Genomic DNA, 9,810 nt, shown 5'->3' on the forward strand with positions numbered 1-9,810 from the left:
GGATCCATCCAAAACTTGTCCCTCTTTTTCTCTTTCAGTATATGAGGCACGAAACAACGTTCCCTAGAGGATAAGTTGGATTGCGGGGAGGGGAGGAGGGAGAGGAAAGTCCTTCCCAAGAATCGAGACGCGTCAGGTCTAGGTGTGGGGGGGGGGGGTCGCCTTTCGCAGAGTAATTGGATGAAGTTCGCAAGTCCCGCGCTTAAGTCAAAAGGGCACTCCCGCGGATGAAACTTTAATCTAATGGAATGGCACTGAATAAATTAACGTCGAGAGGAGACAGAGGCATTAGCCAGAGGCAGACCTGCCCTCCTCCTGAAAAGGCATTAGCGGAAGTCGTCGGATAAATTCAATGATACACTCCATCAACGCTCGAAGTGAGTTTAATGTTAACAATGATGAAAGTAATCTTAGACGCTTTCAGATGGACCCCAGGGAGTCCTGAAACTATAGTTTTTGTTTTAAGCCGCAAATACATTGGTCTTTGGACGGACAGTCCGGATGGGCAGTGTTCGGAAGAGAAGTAAGGCAGTGGTGTCCATTATCACCTGAGCTTTCAATGTAAATATGAAGGAAATTATAAAAGAGGCATGGGAAGAAGTGGAGATGGGAATTACAGTGGGATCCATAAAATCAGTTAGGCTTGCAGATGATCAAACTGTAGTTTATCAATCAGCCAAGGGGTTGCAAGCATTGCTGAGCGCATTGGTAAATCAGTGCGATAGGTATGAAATGAGAATAATTGTATCTACGTAAAACACACGCTAAGCGGTTTCAGAGGAAGAAGAGAAAGGCCGACAAATATCAAAATAGGAGTGCATAACCTAGCGCAGTTGTTAGAGTTTACCTATCACGGAAGTGTTTTAGACCAAAATGGTCAAAGTAGTAGGGCCATAAGGAGAAGAATTGAGTTAGACAAAGAACTTTTCACAAGGAGGAGGGAATTGATGACAGGGACGATTATGAGCAAGGATTTTAACAGAGAGCTCGTACAAACTTAGTGCGCGGTACGCGGCATAGGACGCGGTTTTGTTATGCGCGGAAACATGGTCATTTGAAGCAAGATAATACGCGTAGACGGAGACTTTTGAAATGTGAGTGTGGAGAAGGTCAAGTGAATGGATAGGAGAACAAACGAGAAAGTGCTAGTCACGGTGGAGGAGGTGGAAAGATTGTTGGGAGAAATCCAAAGGAGGCAGGAAAGATGGGCGCAGAGCATATTGATTATCGATGGGATGTTGACGACTGTGCCCGAGGAAAGAATGTTAGGCAAGCGAATTAGGGGCAAAAAAATGATAGGGACATACGGAGTGAAGGTGGATAGAAAGTATATGGAATTATACAAGTTTTTTTTTGTAGCGTTGGATTTCAGGTTTTGTCTAGTTAGGGGAGGGTAAGAAATGTACCAGTGTAGATTCTAGTTTTCCATCCTAAAAAACCTACCTTAAAACTATTAGCTACCTAATACTTTTAAAAAATTGGTTTTGACTAATTTTTCTTCAAAGCCATCTCGAAAAACTCACAATGAAGGCAAACACCCACACGTTTAATAAATAAAACGAGGACTATACGATTAGGACTGATTATAAAAATGAATTCGCATACTTCATCATTCAAGCATTTTACTATATTTCCTCCTCGTAGGCACAGATTGTGACGAATAATAATCACCTTAAGTAGCCTCTACTTCGTTTGTACACATACATGGTGCGGCGCTTAAATCCGGAAAGATTTTAATTTGGATTTCCCGCCATATCATCGTTCCACTGGAGGTCGCGATTGGCGTTCTTGTAAGCTATAGGCTTCTAGTAAACATCCATAACCTATAATGGCCGAGATGTTACCCACAAGTGCGGAGGACAATCGGAGAGCCGCTATTATCGAAAGTGTTAGCGCTGAGCGTTATATTTCGAAATAGTTCCATTCTTCTGGTACTCCAGATCAACTGTTTACGATACTGAGGCTAAGTATAATGCTGCGGATTTAATCGCCGCAACCTGAACATGCCTATATCCTTTTGGAGCCGGCCGTAAGGACATATAAACCGAAGTCCCGCCTAACACCATTACATTAAAATTATATAATTCACACTATCATCCGTCCCAACATTCCATCCCTTCAATCCGCCCAACACGCCAAATCTTTTCCTTCCTCCGCCAACTCAACGTCCTCGTCTCTATACCACAACCTCCCAACTTCTCATTAAAATATTCCCCGAATCCATATTTCCTGCCTTCTCAGAATTTCTCCCAAAGAAAACTGCGCACCTTCCCTTCCCCACCAAAAAACTTCTCCGTTTATTCTCCTCTCCGTCCATTTTATTTTCTCCATTCTTCCTCACACGCACGTCGCGAAGCGCGTCTATTGCGCGATGTATCGAATCATTTCATTTTCATTGGCGGATCCAGGGGGTAGGGCAAGGAGGCCTCCGTGTTCACCCCTCCCCCCCATCGAGACGTATTCCATGCAATGATATTTCTTTCGATCGGTTCCATTAAATTGCCAAGAAGTAAAAAAAAAATATATACATGATTATAACAAAGGTTTTCCATTTAAAGAGCTTTTTGCCCTCAGACTTTTATTTCCTCTACACTATTGAGTCCTTCCCCCTAACGATCCTCCCCTAAAAGTCGACCCTGAATCCACCCCTGCTTTCACGACGCAGTCTTCCCACACCCCATCCATTCTACTCTTACAGCAAACTTGCATATACAGGTATATATTTAACATTTATACATACACTGCCTGTGTTACATCTAAGTTCGTTTTCCAATGAAGGAAGAGTAAAATTTTATAAATATCCTATAATACGTTATGAGCATCGCTTCTGAGTAATTGCTACTACGAAATAACCGAGACATCTTTATTAAATTTATTCTGCTTACAACTTGATCCTTATTCATAAGATGCTGTAAATTTCAGATATTAATGCTGATTCGTTCGCCTTCTTACTTTTCGAATTCTAGCTTGCACGTTACTGAATAATTTTTTACTGCATCCTAAGGTGCATTTGTTTGTTCGTTGATAGTATATGTATTTGCAAATGATAGTCCATCATACGACAAAGGTGTGAGGTGGAAAATAAATTTTCAAACTGGACACATATCCCTCATAGACGATCCAAATGGAAGACCATGACTCACGGACGATGATACCACGGTAAAAAAAGAGGAGCACACTCTCCTATTAAAACTAAAGACCAGCCATCCAAAAAATCATGAATGATGCTGATCTTAAATACGAGGCAAAGTATCGTAAATTATTCACGAAGAACTGCACATGTCACAGTTGCCATCACACTGGGTTCCACGACTACTGGCTTCTTTTCAGAAGCAAACACGGCGCGAATGGTAATCAGAACGATGTGTCTGATATTTTATCTCATCCTCCTTATTCTCCCGATCTCGCCCCAAGTAACTTTTTCTTATCACCTGGACAAAAAAATCAGTTGTGGGGTCGGAGACTTGGCAACAAAAATTACGTCATTTAAGAGGCGGAACAACGGTTTGTGACGTAATCTGCTCAGTTCTACAATGAGGGCCTTCGAAAGGTTAAGAAACGCTAGGATAAATGTACAACTCTAGATGATGACTATGAATAGAAGTTTCGTAAAGATGAAAAATAAAAATTAAGTTGCTATCTCGATTATTTTTCAGCAATTTTTAAAGGTGTACGATACCCCCTCGTAGAATTAACATTTTTTAAAACATAATCCGCACTCTATCGGAAAACACTCCTGCCAGACACTCGCACTCCGTTTAATCACTTCACCTACTATATCACCTTCCACTAGAAGTATACTTTTAACACGCTGCCCTTTTTTTTAACTTCTTTTGGCTATTTAATATCCTTTGGTTTCCCTTTCTCTCCCTCTCCTTCCCTTCTCTCTCTCTCTCTCCATCCACAGTTCATCCCTTCCATCTTTTCTCTCCGTTCTGCCTCTCTCTCCTCCCCCAACCAACTTTCCTGCCCTCCTCCCTCCCAGTCCCTCTCCTCTCCCGCCTCAAAAAGAAAGGACGCAATGCGCAAGGCAAGAAGGAGTCCTGCCAAGTGCTTGCAGTCGCGAAATATCTGCACCACGTTTCTTCCCTCTCTTTCTCTCTCTCTCTCTGCTTGTTCGCCGCTACCATGGCAACTCCCTCCCTCAGTCCCTTTCCCGACCCTAAAAAAAATTAAAATAAACCCCTCCCTCCTCTTCCCACCGCATCACCTACCTCCCCTACCTCCACATCCTTTCTTCGCCCGCTCTTGAAATACCACATTCTCCCCCATCCCTCGCCCCTCTTCCCACCCGATCCCCTTCGCGCTTTCCGTTTCCCGTTCCGTCAGGGTTCGGGATCGAAAACATGAGCCAACGGGGGAGGGTTCCTAACACTCTCCTATACCCCTTCCCCCGGTAATTCTCGACTGTTAGCTGTAATCCAACTTTTTAGAAAGTAAAGACAAAGATAAACACTTGAGCAGTAGGGTCAACCTTAATGGCCAAATTATCACCCAAATGACGATTTCCGTTCATTAATTCTGTAAAATAGGAAACATATGAAGATATGATTAACATATAAGATTATGAAGTGATACGCACAACATTGGAGGCTCGTATATAAATATACACACACAATATATATATATATATATATACATATACACACACAGAGGGTTCTTTTCTTCTCTTCCTTGAAACTGAAAACGTAAATCTAACAGTTAAATTGTCACCAAGCGAATACGTTTGCAGATAAGAATTTTTCACCACGAAGGAAGGAAAGAGAGAGACGCTTTTATAAAGGGCAACTGCCGAGCCCTTACAATCGCCAGTTCCATCACATAACTTTCAGAAGGTAATGAAACAAGGAAGGAGCATGACCTCCATAATATAGCATACAAAGTGTCTTCAGTGAATGGCCACAGGGACGAGCATGTTAAGGAGGAAAGATACTATGACGAAGGAATTATGGAAGTCAAAAACAAGGGAAGATATACAACAATCCCATATCCTCAAAACATCTGGCCAAAACTGAGACGAAAAACATTTAAAGAAACTTACGGGTATACGAAAAACCAACAGCTGAACATTTTACGTCAATATGATTTTGACAAACCGTGTTTCATTTCTTAAATTGAAAAGCCTTAATTTGATTTCCTGCATAGTTCCCGCAAGTTTTTCCCGTTACATAATTATTATCACACAGCATGATAGTTTAATTTTATTTTTGTTGCAGGCCACAGCTCTAAATCACTGTAACTTGAATCACACTTCCCTCACTCCTACAAAGATGATTAAATATTCATGTAACTGGCAGAAGATGTTATTATAGGAGGCGACCGACGGCCGAGGTCATTTGTCCCATTGTGTGTAGGCACGTTAACTTGGTAAAGATCGGATTTTCAGGGAAGGACAGGAAAGAATGAACGGGGAAAGCAACCCGGCGTCGGTATTGACCTACTGTAGTGACGAAACTCGCCAAGGGGACACACAGTTTAACTTCCAATCCGACGGACGGCGTACTCACCTCGAGGTGCTCTTTCCACAAAAGCAACAAAGGCACGGATCGAGTTAAAACTGTAAAATCCTGCCACCTACAGGACTCGAACCTGGGCCAGTGTGTTTGGGAAGCCAGTACGTTAGCCAAAGCTTCATCCCTATCCTTAAGTTTTGACGTTATTTGGGAATTGAAATAATTTCTACAATTTCCACTTTTTTTGCTCTAAAAGCATTATTGGCTTGATATTGTTTGCTACAACAAGTCTCATTTATAAGTATCATTAGTATGCGAGGGAAAGGTTCGATTGGACGAAAAAATCGCCGATTAAGATGAATGACTATAGGCAGAGGCGAGGCACCTTCGGATAGGCCAAAAGATAGGGGGATTTGAGAGAAAAACATCACAGCTGCACAAGACTCCCGCGGATTCAGCCGACATTTAGCTATCCAGACCCTTCCCTCTTCTCGATTAATTTATAACATTTGCATTTTTAGGCAAAGTTGCGAGGGAGAAAATGTAAAATTAACCAAGAGAAACAACAGACGGGGGGGATAGTAGAAGATGGGTGCTAGGAAGGCAAGGAGAGGAGCGGCCAAAGGGTTTTGACGACGTCGACGTGAAATATAGGTAAAATGGAACAAGGATAAAGGAGGAACAGTTAGGAAGGACATGAAAAATTGAGAAACGACCTGATTAGGGTCGGAGATGGGAGGAACGAGGGAGAAGTGGGAAACTTATCTCCACGTGCCCAAGAGATAAGGAAAAGAGGAGAAGAAAGAAGAATATCAAGGGTGGCTCCCCAAGAAAAGGAAAACGGGTGGGGTTGAAGAATGAATGGGGAAGATGGGGGAAGAGAGAAAGAGAAGGGGGGGAAAGATGAAACCACGTAAAACTTGATATAATGAAAGATATATTACTCTAACTAACAAAGAATATCCATCAACAAGAAATCAAGCAGATATAAAAAAGGTATTACAATAAGCGTCATAATTAACCTAGCTTGGTGGTGTTTCGGACCAAGATGGTCTAAGTAAAATACAGACGTCAGAGTAAGAATTTCTTCAGACAAAGGAGCTTTCAAAAGGCGGGATACAATGATAGAAACGTTTAGTAAGAATGTCAATTTTTTTTTCTACACAAATTCTATATCTTAGTATATATATATATATATATATATATATATATATATATATATATATATATATATATATATATATATATATATATAACGATTGTACGGAAAAACTCATACGAGCGGCACAATAATTGGCTGACACAACATAACACAAATAGAAAAGAATAGACACATATAAAAGAACACTTACACGGTAAATTGTTCGAGCTTTCGGCCCTCTCAGGGGCCTTCTTCAAGAGTCTCTTGAAGAAGGCCCCTGAGAGGGCCGAAAGCTCGAACAATTTACCGTGTAAGTGTTCTTTTATATGTGTCTATTCTTTTCTATTTGTGTTATGTTGTGTCAGCCAATTATATATATATATATATATATATATATATATATATATATATATATATATATATATATCTAAGTCTCTTTCTATTTGATACAGAACAGTGGAAATGGAGAAAATGAATATTAACTTCACGTGAAAAAGTTAAGTACATAGCCAATAAATATGCATTAAAAGTGTTTTATACGCAGTTATCACTATGTTTTCATGTTGACAACTATTGACTTGAAAACATGGGAAGTTCGTTGAGATCAACTTGAAGTAACTTTTCTGAAGCTTCAAAATCACGATATCTAACAACGATGATCTGCAATCCGTGTATTGCATGACCTCGAAACTTTTCATTCCCTATTTCACACCTTTTACGTACATACTGAATAGTAATGGCCCTAAAATGCACCCTTGAGGTACGCCCTTATCCAGATGATGTACATCAATAGGAGGCAGGAAATATTCGGAATTGAAGAATAATTTCGTATGTCTATTTTGGCGAGTCAAGTTGTGTGTTATTAAACGAAGCAAAGACATTTAGGGATGCTCCGTCCGTGTTTATCAAAACGTACCTTATCCGTAGACTTACTGTAATAATAAAAAAAAACGAGGATCATGAGGTTCTTTAAGTACAGAAAAACTAAGTTAAACATTCAAGCGGGAAGACAGAGCGGATGGAACACTTTATTTATTTCGGATATATTTTTGACGAAAATGGGAAGACAAATTAGTCCATCAAAATAAGAATTACGTCAGCTAAAAGGATTCTGACAAAGCGTAGGGAATTGAGGACAAGAACTTGAGTAATGACGTAAAACCAATTACGGGTAATTAAATTTTGTATGGCCGTACGCTGTGCGAAACTCTATCGTTGAGGCAAGAGGCAAAGCGGACTTAGGAGAACTAGGTGTTGTTGGTGTGGAGGAGAACAGAAGAAAAGTGAGAGGGGAAAGCAAACGAGGATATTGGAAATGTTGAGAGGAGAGAGGCCGTTCGAATACATTCGGAGAGTGCGGGACAAGTGGATACACACCCATACTGAGAGACAATGGTATAAAAAAGACTGTGATGATATGAGAACAGAATTTTATGAACGCGGAACAAAGGGAGGAAAAGTATAGTCACTTAGAAGCTGTGAAGATTGACGGTATGAGTTAAAAAGGGTCCGCCCAAATATTTTGGTTCTGAGTATTTATAATAGTTAGGTGAACATCGCGTCAGGCGGGACTGAATGGCATATACGATATTTATATCAGTAAAGATGACAGGGTACATCAAAATCCTAAATGGCCAGTAATCCACTAATGAGGAGAGACATAACAACTGGATGGACAGCCTTCATTACGAAATAAGACAGAAGTTCAAAGGAAAGACCCGTCAAGAATTGTAACGACAAAATATTTTATTTGGCAAACTCTGATGACAGCCATTAAGTTATGAAAGGAGCAAGCTGGAGTCCATCACACCAAAAGACTAAGGCCACGCTCTAGAATATATGCAACTTTTCAAAGCTGTTGGTTGTTCACATTCCCATGCCACTAAACCAAATCAATCAACTGCCGTCAATGATAGCCCTTTAGACTGTCACCACCATTGGGTGTCGTACAGAGAACAATGAAGACTACAGACGGATTCCCTTACATGACTATCCTCTAATTACAAAGTACATGATAGATGTCGCGGTGGAAATGCAGGAAATCACCAACCGTAGAGAGCAACAGTAGAGAACAAAACTACGCTCGGAATTGGTTTTCTTCCAGTCATTTAATCGGAATAAGCTATGCCGATTCGCCCGCCAATAAAGGTAGATCAGCAATGACAGGTAGAAAATTGAACCAATTTCAAAGTGTAAAAGTGATTCGCCTTCACAGGGGTTCGAACCCAGATCCCTCAATTTCCGGTCAAGTACTTCAACCAATTAAGTCACCTAAGCGTTTTTACTCCCGGAGTATTTCTACGAATGACCTTTATACTTTTGAATAATCGCATTTTAATGCACATTAGTAGATGACTCCGTTTAAGTAATTGTCGTGGAATCTCCCACAGTTCTTTGAAAAACAGACTGATGAAAGACGGTTGGTTCGATTGGAGAGACTGGCTCAAAGTTCGCGCAACTTGCCACCACTACCACATTCTGTAGTAGACCATAAACGAGAATATATATAGAACCACAACGTACGACGACGCTCCGGAAACAATTTTTCATGTTAGGCACTCTAGGTTGCATCATTTTTTAAATAATTTTTTGCTCCAAGAACTTCATGTAACTCGTTTCGCGTTCGTAGAAACTCGCACTTAAATACTACAATTTGCGCAAAAATTATTTTCATCTTTGGAATGGTACGCTTTTTCGGATGGTCTAGCTATAAAAACTACTAACTACTTAACTTTAACCATACGACAACGTAGCCGAGCGTCCTAAAACACTAGGCCTCAATCCCTGCCGTCGCTTTTTTCAGGTGATTCGTTGAAACGGAATTTCTAAGTCCACGGTTCTATCAGTCAGTATCCGACAGCCAAGCTGCTGCCTCAACCGGAGAATGCGCACAAGAGGACAGAGCATAAAAAGAGGATGAAGTGTGGGAGGTGAGAAAGGGGGGGGAGGGGTTTAGCGATCACGACAGGGGAGGCGAAGGGGTAGAGGAGGACGCTGCCATAAAGAAGAAAGGAGATAAAAGGAGATTGACGGTAATGAGCAAAATTAACGAGCTTAAGGGAGAGAGAGGGATACAGAAAGGGTGAAGGGAGGAGAAGTTCGAAGGAAGCGGTACGCGGCAAAGTTTAGTGAGTAAGTGACAAGGTTTGCATGCATAAGAATCGCGAGAAGGAGAGACAAAAGGGGGTAGGACTAAATTAGTCGAGGCGTCAGATG

Source organism: Hetaerina americana, unplaced genomic scaffold, assembly GCF_022747635.1.
Source record: "Hetaerina americana unplaced genomic scaffold, ioHetAmer1.1.p SCAF_9, whole genome shotgun sequence".
Lineage (NCBI taxonomy): Eukaryota > Metazoa > Arthropoda > Insecta > Odonata > Calopterygidae > Hetaerina > Hetaerina americana.